Consider the following 16389-nt stretch of genomic DNA (forward strand, 5'->3'; position numbering starts at 1 on the left):
AATAACAATCAACTACACGAAATGTGCTTTGTAACGTAGGAATCTCTCCCGCTCCTGCAACGCCTTGCCTTCCGCCTCCTTCCCGCTCGTTCAAAAAAGATGACGAATGTCAACGTTCAAACCCTACGTGATGCAGAGCAGGCCACGTGATGCAGAGCAGGCCACGTGATGAAGTGGAGGCGGAGCATTGCTATGGCCCGTTTCTCGGATGGGAACTAGACACTATCCTTTACGAAACGCTTATGTCCTGATTCCAGGCAGCATCAGGTGAGTGCATGCGATCCAGCACTTGTGGCGAATTTTAAATGGATTTCTTTTAGCATCCATTAACTTAGACGTTCTCACCCCTTTGTTATATTGTTAAGAGGAGCCCTTTTGCAACCTCTGGAAATGCACATTGAAGCTGTATTCTTTGTATTGCACTTATCACATGTTGAAATTAAACATTGTAAGTAGGTGACTTTCTAAGCATCTGGTTTTGAGGCAGTCTGTTGTTGGTATCTTAGACACCGTAGCTGCTCCAAAGCTCATTTACGGTATGGTTCTGGCTCTGGAATGCTCGCAGAGGCAGTAACTGCTGTGCAGCTGCTACACAGACCTTGCTCTGGTGTAAGTGACTACTTGTACAATAATCGGGCCCGTTTCATAACTTGGGTGAAGCGGGTGGTGCAATTGCCCTGGTCCCTGGAGGGCGAAATTTCCTTGCGTGTGGTGCGCGATTGCCGTGGGGAGAGTAGCCGCAGCACAGTAGTGGAAGCTGCTGACTTGCAGTCACATAGTACTTGCGTAACGTTATGGAAGTCCTAGGCTCTCTGAACTTTCGCGCCACTTGGGGTTGGGCCATAAAAGGGCACCTTTCCTGGTGGCTGCCCGCCTCTGTAATCATGTAGGAGCAAAACACCACAGAGGAAAAAAGACAGCTGCCTTTGAGTGTTCCCGGCTTCCCGCCCCAACGCTCCAGTTGCTTTCTACCCAGACCTGTTGTAATAAAGTCTCTTATTAGTCACAAGGGACACACAGACCAGCTGTGGAGACTGATGTTGTTCCAGGTATGCTTTATTGGTACAATATGTACAGTTCCAGTTACTCTCAGGTATTTACAGTAGTCTGGATGACAGGACAAGGACAGGGATAGGTAGCACAGTACACATGAAGAAGACCCACCGGCCATCCACTCACTCCAGCTCAGGCCCCCAACTGACTCACTCAGAACATTCATACACTGATGCACTCAACATTCTCCTGGCTGCATCATACATCACATTCTATTGGCAATCACTCCAGGCCAGTGACAAAGTACAAGACTATATATAACATGGGTGCACAACATACGGCCCGCGGGCCAGTTGCGGCCCGCCATGCCCTTTTGACCGGCCCGCGAGGCACAAAGACTTTCCTAATGGAGGGCGGCCCGCGGCCGCCCTCCATTAGGAAAGTCTTTGTTGTCTTCCGGGCCGGTGAAAACACTGGCCCTCATTGGCTAGCACACACACGCATCACGTCGCTCCTACGAGCCACGTAATGCGTGTGTGCTGCACCAATGGAGGGCCAGCAGCACTACGGCTGGCGTGGCCCATAAGGCTTGATGCCGGAAGGCATTTCAGCCTTGGACCACGCCAGCCGTAGTGCGATTCCAGCATTCCAGCTTACCTGCCGCTTACCTGCCTGCCTTCCAGCACGTCTCCGGTAAGTGGTCTGTTTGTGTTTGTGTGTCGGGTTTGTTTTGCTTTATGTTTGTGTGTATGAATGTTTGTGTTTTAATGTATTTTGAGTGTATGTTGAGATGCGGGGGTGCGGGGGTGTGTCGGATGTGTTTGAATGTTTGTGTTTTAATGTATTTTGAGTGTATGTTGAGATGCGGGGGTGGGGGGGTGTGTCGGATGTGTTTGAATGTTTGTGTTTTAATGTATTTTGAGTGCATGTTGAGATGCGGGGGTGCGGGGGTGGGGGTGTGTGTCGGATGTGTTTGAATGTTTGTGTTTTAATGTATTTTGAGTGCATGTTGAGATGCGGGGTGGGGGGGTGTGTCGGATGTGTTTGAATGTTTGTGTTTTAATGTATTTTGAGTGCATGTTGAGATGCGGGGGTGGGGGGTGTGTCGGATGTGTTTGAATGTTTGTGTTTTAATGTATTTTGAGTGCATGTTGAGATGCTGGGGTGGGGGGGGGTGTCGGATGTGTTTGAATGTTTGTGTTTTAATGTATTTTGAGTGCATGTTGAGATGCGGGGGTGGGGGGGTGTGTCGGATGTGTTTGAATGTTTGTGTTTTAATGTATTTTGAGTGTATGTTGAGATGCGGGGGTGGGGGGGTGTGTCGGATGTGTTTGAATGTTTGTGTTTTAATGTATTTTGAGTGTATGTTGAGATGCGGGGGTGGGGGTGTGTGTCGGATGTGTTTGAATGTTTGTGTTTTAATGTATTTTGAGTGCATGTTGAGATGCGGGGGTGGGGGGGTGGGGGTGTGTGTCGGATGTGTTTGAATGTTTGTGTTTTAATGTATTTTGAGTGCATGTTGAGATGCGGGGGTGGGGGGGTGTGTCGGATGTTTATGAATGTTTGTGGGGGTTCGGTTCTGTATGGGTGCATGTTTGTGTGTGTGTGCTGAGTTGGGGGGTGGGGGATTTGGGTCTGTATGGGTGCATGTTTGTGTGTGCTGATTTGGGGGGTGGGGGTTTGGGTCTGTATGAGTGCATGTTTGTGTGTGTGCTTATTTGGGGTGGTGGGGGGTTCGGGTCTGTATGGGTGCATGTTTGTATGTGTGTTGATTTGGGGGGTGGGGGGTTTGGGTCTGTATGGGTGCATGTTTGTGTGTGTGCTGATTTGGGGGGTGGGGGGTTCGGGTCTGTATGGGTGCATGTTTGTGTGTGTGCTGATTTGGGGGGTGGGGGGTTCAGGTCTGTATGGGTGCATGCTTGAGTGTGTTTGGGGCATAGTGTTTGGTTGGGGGTGAGCGGGCCATGGGGCATAGTGTTTGGTTGGGGTGGGAGCCATGGGGCATAGTGTTTGGTTGGGGGTGAGGGGCCCATGGGGCATAGTGTTTGGTTGGGGTGAGGGGCCCATGGGGCATAGTGTTTGGTGGGGGCCATGGGGCATAGTGTTTGGTTGGGGGTGAGGGGCCCATGGGGCATAGTGTTTGTTTGGGGTGGGAGCCATGGGGCATAGTGTTTGGTTGGGGGTGAGGGGCCCATGGGGCATAGTGTTTGGTGGGGGCCATGGGGCATAGTGTTTGGTTGGGGTGGGAGCCATGGGGCATAGTGTTTGGTTGGGGGTGAGGGGCCCATGGGGCATAGTGTTTGGTTGGGGTGAGGGGCCCATGGGGCATAGTGTTTGGTGGGGGCCATGGGGCATAGTGTTTGGTTGGGGTGGGAGCCATGGGGCATAGTGTTTGGTTGGGGGTGAGGGGCCCATGGGGCATAGTGTTTGTTTGGGGTGGGAGCCATGGGGCATAGTGTTTGGTAGGGGGTGAGGGGCCCATGGGGCATAGTGTTTGGTGGGGGCCATGGGGCATAGTGTTTGGTTGGGGTGGGAGCCATGGGGCATAGTGTTTGGTTGGGGGTGAGGGGCCCATGGGGCATAGTGTTTGGTTGGGGGTGAGGGGCCCATGGGGCATAGTGTTTGGTGGGGGCCATGGGGCATAGTGTTTGGTTGGGGTGGGAGCCATGGGGCATAGTGTTTGGTTGGGGGTGAGGGGCCCATGGGGCATAGTGTTTGGTTGGGGGTGAGGGGCCCATGGGGCATAGTGTTTGGTTGGGGGTAGGGGGCCATGGGGCATAGTGTTTGGTTGAGGGTGAGGGGGCCATGGGGCATAGTGTTTGGTTGGGGGTGAGGGGGCCATGGGGCATAGTGTTTGGTTGGGGATGGGAGCCATGGGGCATAGTGTTGCACTCCAAGAGTGAACTCAATAATAAAGCTAAAACAGGCACAGTTAGGAGATGTACATCCTTTGCTTTTTTGAGGAAACCTGACTCAACGAAGGCCATACTCCTCTTGGGTAACCCAAACAGCAAACTATAGCAGTCCAAAATAACGGAATGTCCAATCAAGGGTCAATAAAATATATATAATTTAATTAAACAGACGATATACAATAACTAACTCGAAATAAATGATAGCAATGGAAAATGTGTAGTACAAAATGTAAGTTTGAAATGCAATAAAAATCGTTACCCCTCAAAAACATATCTTTTTCAATGTGTTTAATACAAATTGGGGGTTGAAAAAGCCTCCTGACATGTCCCGCCTACCGCCCCGCCCACTTTTACTTTTCGGCCCACTATAGCCCTCATGTAAGGTACTTTCGGCCCTCTGTCAAAATCAGTTGTGCACCCCTGATATATAACATCTCCCTTTCTTACCAGATTCAACCACAACATAACATCTCCCTTTCATACCGGAAGTACCCACGCGTGACATCTCCCTTTCATATCAGGTTCATACACACAAACATCATCCTTTCATTCGAGTGGAGGGAGGTCAGCCAAATACACATCACTCGCCCACTCATAAATCTAAACACAACCAAATTCTCACACAGATGAACTACATGTAACAGATGAGGTGCTCCTGGCAGCACCGGAGGTCTTAAGCTTAAAACTATTACTAAAGGAACAATGGTGAATGCTTAACAGTAACTAATGCAAAAGTGCGCACTATATATTCGCGGTGCAGGGTAGTGCTGTTAATGTGTACTAATTAATGGGTATTCCTGTTAATGTGTACTAATCAAATAGTCTTGGAGATATTTGAAGCCAGGTGAGAATTTTAAATTTCCACCAGAGCCACAAAGAAAAATGTGGCGGTATGTATACTCTTTTTTTGAGGTATATGTTATATGCGTACGCTCTAATGTGAGATGCTTAAGTGGCCAACCGACTGCATAAGGGTTGCGTCATGAAAGAGTTTGGGCAGCTGACTGAATAAGGGTTGCACCATAAAGAGTTTGGCCAACTGACTGAACAAGGGTTGGTCCTAAAAAAAAAAAGATTTTTTTTTTTTTTATTGCCGGCAAATGTACAGGGTGGTCAATGAAACTGTAAAATGCTCCATGAAGTTATTGCATTTCATTGACACACACTGCCCCCAACTCCTACGCTGAGAGTTATCTTTTTACTTATTAATTTGAACGGGGCTCCTGCAAAAGGCCAATCCTCAGCTAGCAGGGCCCTTTTGTCCCCACTAAGATCTCTGGGGCATATTCTTCCTTTTAGTGCACATTTATATGAGGGAACTCTGGGGAAATTATTGGTTGCTGGGGACCTCCCTCCCAGAGTCCAGTGGCACATATACATTTTCAACCCTGGAGCTAGCAGGATGTTTATTTTTGAGTCTTTGGGGGAACGGTGGGTCACTCTTAGGCTGCCCCCCCCCTACAGCTCTCCTTACTGTACATTTTTGTAGCTGCAGCTCCTCAGTTGCACTCTGTCCTTTTAAGTTGTATATGTCCATATTCCTGGGTTCTTTAACTCTCGTCGCCAATGTAATAAAGTCTCTTATTAGTCACAAGGGACACACAGACCAGCTGTGGAGACTGATGTTGTTCCAGGTATGCTTTATTGGTACAATATGTACAGTTCCAGTTACTCTCAGGTATTTACAGTAGTCTGGATGACAGGACAAGGACAGGGATAGGTAGTACAGTACACATGAAGGAGAAGACCCACCGGCCATCCACTCACTCCAGCTCAGGCCCCCAACTGACTCACTCAGAACATTCATACACTGATGCACTCAACATTCTCCTGGCTGCATCATACATCACATTCTATTGGCAATCACTCCAGGCCAGTGACAAAGTACAAGACTATATATAACACCTGTGCGCAAAGAAAGAAGACTTCATTGCCTCCCCGACTCGTTTGTGTGCATCACTACTCATAAAGAAGATAGGTACAGCCTGATGCTCCGGTTGACATTTTAGAAAATGTTCCTTTACATTGTGTACATAGCGTTCAGCTGGTGCTCAAACAGTAATTTGCATAGATCAGAGTGCGTTCTGGACAAGAACGGGTAAATCGGAATATTATATTTTGTTTTACACTTTACTAGCCCAGATTCTTTTCCAATTTGTAGGCGCCTGCCTCGGTGTTGGATCGAGTGGCCGTATTGGAATAGCTTTGCTTGCTTCCCCTTTAGAATGTGTCCCGCGCCTGAAATAGTAATTGGCAGAACGTAGCTTCACTCTATTCTGTCCCCAAAAAAGTCTAAACGGCAGAAACATTTCTCAGTTAGAGTTGAAAGTGTATATTGCAAGTTGCTGCTGTTCTGGGCACTTTCAGCCACAACCTTTCTTCTTTGTTGGTTTTAATTGGACAGGTTTGAAACTTGGTACTGTTTTCTGCAGTTCGGAGAACTTCATTTGATTAGAGTTAGGATTCGCGGCAGGAACATATGGAACTAATTGCACTTCTTTTCATGGTTCCATTCAAGTTTTATCCCCATGCAAATTATTGTTCGTCCTGGCGGGAGTCCTTTCTCATACTGAGTTGGCTGCAGTGGTGCAGCTAGGATTTCTCGACAGGGTGAACCTGCGCTGTGTACATGTGGGCCTATGGTAAAGTTCCCCATAAACCAAGGGGAATATATTTGATGAGACGGTTTGTTTGCTTTTGCTCGGTCCCAGGGGCAAGAGCCGAGTTTGAAATTTGATGCTATATCTTCATCTAATTGTTTAAACAGCAAAATGGTACTACTTTCATTGGCAGGGCAAGGATGATGGGCAGAAGGGTTCTGGCCAGATTAAGAAAATGATTTCTGCTGCACAACAGTAAGCTGCATGCAAAATAACTCTGAAGTGTGAATATTTTACCACTAGTAATGCAGTGAGACCAAAACCCACTTTTTGTCACATGCTTTTTTTCACACTTTAAAATAGGCAGAAGAATCACTCTCTAATCCACTTTTACAGGGAGCTGCCACTTTTATGCGTTTCAATTTGCATTCCTGTAAAGGTTATATAAATAGGCCTGCAAGTACCAGAACGCAATCTGATATGGGGTTTATTATTTCAGTCCAGAAATTGGATTACTTGAGATCCTGTCCTGTGGGTTGAATTACTTTGAAAAGTTCTACACAGGCCCCTGAAGGCCTTGTGCGATTGACGGATGTATAGTGAATGGGTTCCACTTCTACTTAAAAGGGTTTCTGCCATTTTTAATAAGTGACCAAATGTAAAGTGTCTTGCACTGTAAGAGATTATGCCCAGCGGGTGTAAGGCTCAAATAAGGACGGCCATGCAGACAGAGTGAAAGAGATTAAAGTGGGACAGAAAACGTGATAGTCAAGGAAAAGGTGAGGAAAGCGAGATTAAGAAAGGTGGAACGAAAGAGAGGAAAATATAGGCCCTACAGGGGAAGCAAAATGGGGACAGAGGTTGCACGTGAGAAGGGGAGGCAATGGGCGGTTAAAGGGCAAGAGTGATATGGAAGAGAGCTGAGGGTCGGGGTAGATGTGACTTGCAGGAGGACGAGGAGTTGAAATGTAACTGGGAGAGAGCCCGGTGACCGGGACTGGGTAGAGACCGCTGTATCACACTTGCTATGAAATGCACACTGGAATGTGTAGATTGGCTAAGCCCCAGGGGTGCAGGAGGACTCTAGGAAGTGGAGTCCAGGCCTCCGTGCTCACATCAGCTGAATGCCTCCTTTTGATATTTCATCAGAACAGTTGTTTGCTGACTAGTACTTTCCTTTGGCATAGCGTACCCTTTCGGTACTGAAAAGTGAACACTCTTAGATGTGCCAGTAGTCAGGCTGTAGTGACCTGCAGCCTACGTGGGAAGTTAGTCCTAGGTGAAGTGAGGGATGCCATACCCTCAGGCCACACGCTGCTTTTTATTTACCTTAGTGGCGCCCCTTGGTTCACTCTGGCCTCGTAATGAAGCTCACCAGCGCTCATTTGGTGCTCTGGTTCTTCACCACTGTATTCTTCCATTTCAGTTGTTGCTTTCTTGATGGTTAAAACAGAGACCATCCAGTTGAGGAATATTGTATTAGATCGATTTGAGTTTTTGTTCAGATGCTGCCTGCCTATTTGATCTGGAGGCTGGCATCTGTACTGTAGATAAGTTGGATGTTTCAACTGTATGGCTATGTGAAATGAGTCTGTAATCGACACCTTCTGCCCTTTCCTTCCACACAAATAGCACTATCTGAGAGCACCATCACTTTAAAATTGACTTTCAAATGACAAATGTCACTCCAAAAACGTCTCAACAATCTGACCTGATTTTACCAGTTTCAGGTCATTGGTGAGATGTAATTGAAAGGAAACCCTGTAAACAATGTGCCATATGGTCCTAATCCACGCAGCCCTTTTTCTGAACCAAACGTTTTTGCCTCTTACAAACCTTAAAGTGCAGCGAGTGAGTGGAGTTTACAGACTACCCTTTTACCCCATCTGCCAATGCAGAGCCTTTTTTTGTTGTATTTGGGTTCAGCATATTTGGTTGAGAGAGGGATTGACACTTGCAATGTGAGATGGTGAACTGGAACCTGTCAGCCAGTGGTAGGAATTGGCATACATCGTATTTGTCCAAATACTAGAAAAGCTTTATTCAAGTAGGTATGGCCATGATGTTGCCTCTCCAAATTTGGCCCACTTTCAATTTAGCACCTTTAGAATGGGGCCTCTTTACTGCTGCTTTGCTTGGCAATCGATGTATCAGTTAAACTGAAAAGACTTTTAAAAAAACGTTTTTGGGGAGTTTGGATTATATAATTAGGCCATACTTTCTGACTACTTCTTTTACTTCAGGCATTTGAACGTACTGGCAATGTCGAAACTAATAAGACCTTTGGGAGCACAGAACCGGCAGAGAAAAAAACATGTGCTGCAAGGTATCAAAAGTGCCAAAGTACTGTCGTCATTTTTCAGGAGAGAAGAGAAGACTTCAAAAGAAGTAGAAAAGCGCCCTCTCCAAGACCAGGCAACAGGCATTCCTGAGGAAATGGTACTGCCTGTGGTCATGCCTCAAGTTTCAAGAAATGAGGCCTCAGGAACCCAAGCACTAGAGGACAATGATGACCAACAGGAACAAGGCACTAGAAGGTGTTGGTTTGAAGACATTTCTTTATGCCCAGAATCAATGCCTGGACATTTGCGTGATCAAATTGTAATGGGAGGGCCACAGGCTATGCCACCTCCTAGTTATTCATACCCAAAGGATGACAAAAATAGGCACTTTATTTCTTCATGTGGGCTCAGGGTATTACCTAACAAAGAAACAGTCTCCGGGCCATGGCTGCAATATTCTATTTTGACTGATAAGAGTCTACTGTTTTTGCTGTATTCTTTTTGACCCTATGCCATAATCAAAACTTGGTAGAGATGGCATTACTAACTGGAAGCATATTGGTAACTATTTCAAAATGCACGAAGGGTCTCCTGAACATGCCAAATCCATTACCAAGTGGGTGGATGCTGAGAGGTGGCTCACAGGACATGTGTATTGATTCTCATGCAAGATCAAATACAGGCAGAGACCAAGCGTTGGTGGGATGTCCTTGAAAGAATTATGTCAGTTATTGTCTTTCTGTCCAAAAATAGGCTTTTTGTGGCTCTTCAAATAAGTTACTTACTCCAAACAGTGGACATTTGTTAGGTCTTGTTGAACTACTAGGGAAATTTGATCCGATCATGATGGATCATTTGCCTCGAGTGACCTCACAAGAGATCCACAGTCACTATTGCGGAAATGTCATTCAGAATGAACTAAGAATGCAATTTTACAAAGTATGAAGGCTACAAAATATGTCTGTTATTTTGGATTGTATTCCACATATCAGCCACACCGAGCAACTGTCTTACACTCTTAAGAATTGTGGATATTACAAAGACATTTCTGTGAAAGAATATTTTATAGGGTATCGACCGACTGACGACGCATCTGGTGAAGGACTTGCAAATCACCTGTTATCTGAAATGTCAGAATGTGGTCTAGAGATGGACAAGTGCCATGGTTGGGGGTATGATAATGGTGCAAACAAGAATGGGGTAAACAAAGGTGTCCAAGCGCGAGTTCTCGAGCAATACCACTGTGCATTTTTTTAACCTATGTGGCTGCCACAGTTTAAATTTGGTGGTTGGCGATGCTTCCAAATCCTCTGTGTAATCTGTTTCTCTTTTTGGTGTACTTCAGAGATTTGTTTGCAGCTTCAACCAAACGATGGAGCATTCTCAGTGAGCATGTAAAAAATCTTTCCTCGAAAAAGGTCTGTGAAACACAATGGGAATGTAGAATTGAAAGCTCGAGAGCTGTGCAGTATCAATTTGTTGAGATACACACAGCACTTATGAGCATTAAAGGAAAAGCAATGACCCAACATTGTCCTCAGAGGCGAAGTCCCTTGCTTTACACTTGGAAGATTTCAGTTTTATTTGTACTTTAGTTGTGTGGTATGACTTTCTATTTCAGGTCAACATTGTAAGCAAATCCAGGCAGTCCAAACAAATTGATTTGCCAGCCTGCAATGACCTACTTAAGAACTGCATTGCCTTTGTCAAAAGTTATAGGAGTGTTGACCCTACTTTTTAGGCAACTAAACAGCATAGGAAAAAAAGAAAATGTTTGCGTAAGAGACTCAGGACGAGACTCCTGCGAATGAAGAAGAACTTTTTAAAGTAACTGTATTTCATACACTGATTGACACCATAACTACTTTGCTTGAAAGGCGCTTTTCTCAGTTGTCTGCCCACAATACAAGCTGGGATTTCATGTACAACATAAATCTCTTGCCTGGAAAAGAAGAACAGATACAACTGTGCAAGCACCTGGAGCAATTGTTTGCAAAGGGTGGTGATAGTGCACCAGAATCTGATATAGATGGTTCCCAGTTGGCTGAGGAACTGAGACATATCCAGCCATTGCTTCAGAAGAGTTCTATTATGCCTCTTGAAGTTTTGCAGCACATTCATCGTACAAAAACACATTGGTTGTTTCCAAATGTGTGGGTGCCATGAGGCTCTTACTAACAATTCCAATTACCGTGGCAAGTGGTGAGAGGAGCTTTTAGTAAATTTAAACTGATAAAGACATACTTGCGCTCTACAATGACCTAGGAAAGGTAATCAGCCCTTGCAACACTTTCAATTGAGAGTGAACCTGTTGAAAAAATTGATTATGCATCAGCAATCAATGCTTTCACAGCAGCAAAGTCAAGGAGTGTGCCCTTAACATAGACTAAAAATGGACACAAAACTTTAAAAGTAGTATATACTGTTTGTGTACCCTGCTTTGTCCAAGGAATTACTGCAATTCTTGAATCATGAGGTAATAAAACTTATTTCATTTGTTTAGCAGTGATTTATTGACCTTGGGTCGGAGTTACTTAACAGTGTAGTTTGGGAGTGGCGCGCGGATAGGGTGAGGGATGCATTCTTGTGTTTCACCCTGGGCACCAAATGGACTAGAAACTGCCCTGATAGTAATACCTGCGCAGGCTAATGATTGCAGACATGTACTGTCTCTAGCTCCTCTAGTTTTGTTATGTTCCCCTTTACCTCTTTTAACGATTGGGACAGTTCCGCTTGCATCATGCTCAACTGCGACTGATTGGCATTTGCCACCTTGTCCCCAAAATTCTGAAAGCATTGGCGAAGGACCTCCTGGGTGACCACTTAATCTTTTGCAGTACCTGCCAGCGCCCCCAAATCCTCTCCTGCCCCTGGCCCCTGATCTCCCCCAGCTGGTACCTTGCTGTCTCAGCGCCAGAGTCTCTGCAGATTGCCCTCCTGTGTTTCTTCAGACTTGGGGGCAGCTTGCATGTCCTTCCCCTTGTATTTAGACATAGTGCATAAGCAGGTCTGATTGGAGGGGAGCCCCTCTCCCTCCTCTTCTCCCTGATATTGTTTTGCATCCTTCGGACCTCTTCAGGACATTATTTCAGGGTGTTGGAACCTCCTCTTTCTGCCGCTTTGTGGTTCCGCCCTTGACTGTGCGGGGGGTTGGAACTCCCCTATAGCTGTGTGCATTTAAGCCACTGTCCTCCTCCTTATGTTTCAAATGACCTTCCTCCTGGCCTTGGTGCCAGGATCACGCTGCCCTGAGCCTGACCAAATGGCCTCTTCCTTATTCTTCCTTGCCCACCACGGATGTAGATGGACTCCTTAGCCCTCTATTCAGTCTCAGGAATGTCCCGGGGAGGCCAGGGCCCCACCGGTCACTTGCCTCCTATGCGTGGTGCGCCTCTTGCTTCCTTGTTTCCCCTGCCATGCTTCTGGATGGGGGTGCGCTGGCTGAGGCACTGTATCCAAAATGTACCTCGAAACGGTCTCCAGCCGCCCCGGCTAGAACACCTCAGGGCCTCCCCTGTTCTTCTCTGCAAAGTACTGGCTTCAAAGCTTGGGCAGGGGTCCTCCCGCCATGCTCCCCCACTCGTCAATGTCACTATACTCCAAGCTGGTGATCACTGCCTGCTGATCGCTGACTGCACTGGCCAGCCTCTGCCTGCTTGCAACTTCTCCTTGGGTCAGGGTGCATGCTGTCTTGTGATGGTTCCCCCCCAAGAGGGATCTAGGGGGTCGAGTCCCTCAGGGTCTCTGTCTTCCTGCCTCTTCGCTGTGCGGCCCTTCCTGGGCCTTTTGGGGGCTCCGGGTGCTCTTCTCCGCTGCGCAGCTGTCAGCAGTGGGCTATGGGTATGGCCCCTCCGGATCCTCCTGATCTCTTCGATGAGCCACTGCTTTATCAGCACGGTGGTGGCTCGGTCGCGCCTCGATCTTCCCGCTGGTGCTCGCCAGCAGGGGAGCCCCTGCTCCACGAATTCAGCCCCGGTGGGCCTCCAATATCAGAGACAGCGCCTTCCTGATGGGATCCTCTGCCGTCCGTCAGCGGCTGTTTTCTGCCACCCCGCCTCGCAACCGCACAGAATCCTCGGCTGCCCTGGGTCTCCCCGAGTGGTTCTTCTTGCTTGCGGTCTGCGAACTTGTCTCTCAACTTGGCCTGAACTGGCCGCGGGCGCAGTGCCCCCACACCTCAGACACCGTGGAGATGAAGGCCGCGCATCCGCCTCTGACGAAGTCCCCCAACGATCCGGGCTGTTGCACTCCACCACCACAGCCTACATTGATAAATCCTCACCTGGGGAAGGCTCTTTTAATCTATCTTTATTGTTTTTGGCCCGGGGGTTGGGGGGGGCTGAGAGCTCCACGATCACACTGCTCTCCCCTCGGTGGCCATCTTAGAATCCCAATCACAATGCACTTTTTAATGGTTATCCATCATAGATGCCAGTACAAAATGCTGTTTTTCAAAATTATTTTTTTTACAGGATGATATGTGTTTTTATGTGGCTGCACTTTCGTTTTGTGGCGCACAGTCCAGCCATTCTTTGCTGTGGCATGACAAAACAAGCATGATGAGTGTTATGTGTCTAGACTGGCATTTAGTGCAGCCAGTCAAGCCATTTCTTTCAGTGGCGTGGCTTTTATCACTGGGTATCAAGGGTAAAGCAAACATGATAAGCATTGTTAGGCATCTAGACTCACCTGCATTGTGCAGCTAGTTTGGACATGGCAAAGCCAACAGGAGTTTGAGGCAGAGCCATGGTGGACATGTTTTCTTATAGTATCATTACTGGCATTACATTATGTACAGTTGATTTGTACCCCACTGCTACCACCGAGGGGCAGTCTCCAGGCGCCCGCATGGATCTGCAAAAAAGTGGGGTGGGGGGGTTAGTGGGGAAAAGGGTGAGAGGATAGGTTCAGAACCAGGAGGATCTGGCGTCTGTGAGCGTTTCGCATGTGGTCACTTGTGAGTGGTCTCACACAATGTAACCGTATGAGTAAGATTCCATGCCTCAGATGTGTGGTAGTGTTTTGTGTTGGTGTTAGTGTTGTGTGGTTATGACGGGTTGGTCGTGTGCACTGGTTATAGAGTGTCCATAAGGGCTTCAGAGTCACAGGTGGTTGTAGCTGTAAGGTAGTCTGGCATCTTGGTGTGTTGTTGCGTTTTAGATGGTATTGGCCTATGTGAAGATGGTATTGGCCCCTTCCCCCAGAAGCTCACTGTCTCCAGAGCTCTGGTTCTCTCTAGCTGGACTACTGCAACAGCCTCTTTCTAAACCTGCCTGCCTCTACTCTCCGCCCTCTGCAACTCAGCCTTAAGCCCAGGGATTGTATCTCTCCAGGATTGAAATCTCTGCACTGGCTCCCAGTGGCGGTGAGGATTAAGTTAAAAACCCTATGCATTGTCCACAAGGCCTTCTGGGGCCTGGGACCTCAATAACTTCAACTCTCTTCCTAAATATCTTCCTTCATATTCAGCTCTTCGCTCATCTGCCTCCAACATCCTCAGTGTTAGTCGCTTCTCCAAGCAGCGAGTTGGTGGCAGATCTTTCTTCTGCTGGGGCCTCCCTCGGGAACGGCCTCCCTGCCTCTCTGAAACTTGAGGAGAACCATCTCTGGTTGCGGAAGCACCTCAGGACCTTCCTCTTTGCTTCTGCTTTCTCTCCTCCTCTCCCCTGGCTGAATCTGAAACTGCACTGGTTTACCTGGCTACCCTCTGATCTCGGGCCCAGGTACCCCCCTGCCTGTTGCACTGCCCCCCTGGCAAACCTTGCACTCAGGGACGTTTTCTGTATCCCTACCGCCCCTACTAGCACTTGACACCTGATGTCTGCACTTAACCTTGCACTTGCCACCAGCTGGCTGCATGCACTACTATTTACTCTATTTATTCTATTTATTTTCTTTATTTAGTTTATTGTCATCCTATGTACCTCACTGCCCCTCCCCTTTTCGCCCTGCATTTTTTCCCTTCCCCCTTCCCTCCCTTCCCCTGAACTTGCACAATCTCAATATCACTTGGCCTAGTAGGATCGCGGTCTCTGTCTTCCCTCTGTTAACCCTCCCTTGCCTCATCGCGCCTTGAAACACTTGTGTATAGGCGTGTTATAAATGCCATATTGTATCATATCATATGTAGGTGGTTCACTCTGGATGCCGGCATAGTAATGGTTCTCTGTATGTTTACGAGTGTGGCTAGTCCAAGATCTGGTCTAGAGGCGTCAGTTATGTCGGAGGAGCAGGAAGAGAAGAGGGTTAGTAAAGTCGGCCAGTTTGTTGTGCTCTCTCTGGGGTAGCCCTTTGGATGCGGCTTGACGGTGTCTAGCCAGGTTCTTGTTTGCAGTTCTTTGGCCCCTCTCGTCTCCTCTCTAGTTGTTTGTCTGCTGTGTTGTTGCTGCTGGTGTCCCTTCTAGGTTGGCATTAGCATAGCCAGGTTTTGAGCAGTTGCCTGAAGGAGATGTGGTATTCTGTGGTTCTAATTACTTTGGGCATGTTGTTCCAGGTGTTAGCAATTAGATGTGAGAACGCTGTTTCGACAAATTTCCTTTTTTCGTGGTGTTTTGCCTCTATTTGTAGGTCGTTGTAGGTCGTTGCTGGATCTTAGTATCCTTCCAGGGCGATAACGGCTAATCTTATATTGGAGGAATTCCACTCCTTGTCTGTGCAGTGCTTTGTGGGCGATGCAGAGTACTTTGAATTTCATGCACTTTTTTACTGTTAACCAGTGTAGGGCTTTCAGTGCTGGAGTGATGTGGTCTCTTCTGTTTAGTCTTGGTAGGATCCTGGCTGCTGAATTTTACACCCTTTGGGATTTCTTGGTGGGGCTTTCTGGAATTCCTAGGTAGAGGCTGTCTGCGTGGGTAATTCCTGTGAGTATCAGGGATCTGAGTAGTTGTAGGAGGAAGAAGCATTTTTGACGATTGCGTTGACTTATGGTTCCTCTGATAGTTCGTTGTCCATGAGTATTCTTAGGTTGTGTACTACATTGGTAGTGTCCGGTTGCGTTCCCATGCCAATTGGCCAGTCTGGTGGGGTGGGGCTGGTGGGGAGGTCTGGTGGGGTGTTTTCTGCGTTTATTGTCCATACCGATAGAAGTGCTGATTCTATTCCTCTCATCTGTCTGAAGCCAACTTGTGATTGGTTGAGTATTCCATTTGTTTTGATGTATTTAAGATGGATTTAGTAGATGTGGTTCTCCAGGATCTTTGTTGGGTACTGCAGGTTAGCTATTGGTCTGTAGTTGCTTGGGGCTTCTGCGCTTTCTGACCTTTTTTTTTTTTATCAGTGGTTTGATGTATGTTGATTTGAAGGAGGACGGTTGTGTTAAGATGGATTTCTGAACTTTGACCTGGTGGGCAGAGGTTCAGAAAGCCAGCCTAGTTTCTTGGAACAGGGTAACCTTCTGGACAAGCCAGACCAATCAAGATAGCATTGGCGGCGGTCAAGACTAGGTCTCGGGAGGGGTGAGGGGGACTGAAAGACCACAATGAGCCCACACAGTGGACACTACAAATTACTCCCAGTCAGGTGTGTATATATATTAAAAATATGTGTACATTTATTCAAGTCCTTTTGAAATCAAACACAAAGCAAATATCAACAGTAATA

At 47.2% G+C, this 16389-nt stretch overlaps 1 protein-coding gene across 2 annotated transcripts in view; it reads left to right on the forward strand.

Moving 5' to 3' along the window:
• The first annotated feature begins 119 nt into the window (after positions 1-119).
• Positions 120-16389, forward strand: part of CCDC134 (coiled-coil domain containing 134) — a 163690-nt gene continuing 147420 nt past the window's right edge. For both annotated transcript variants that reach the window (XM_069652775.1, XM_069652774.1), the window contains exon 1: positions 120-267. The gene's annotated coding sequence lies outside the window, so the exon portion shown is untranslated. The remainder of the gene's footprint in view (positions 268-16389) is intronic.

The sequence above is a fragment of the Ambystoma mexicanum genome, chromosome 3p, assembly GCF_040938575.1.
Source record: "Ambystoma mexicanum isolate Mex_15411 chromosome 3p, UKY_AmexF1_1, whole genome shotgun sequence".
In the NCBI taxonomy this organism is placed as follows: domain Eukaryota; kingdom Metazoa; phylum Chordata; class Amphibia; order Caudata; family Ambystomatidae; genus Ambystoma; species Ambystoma mexicanum.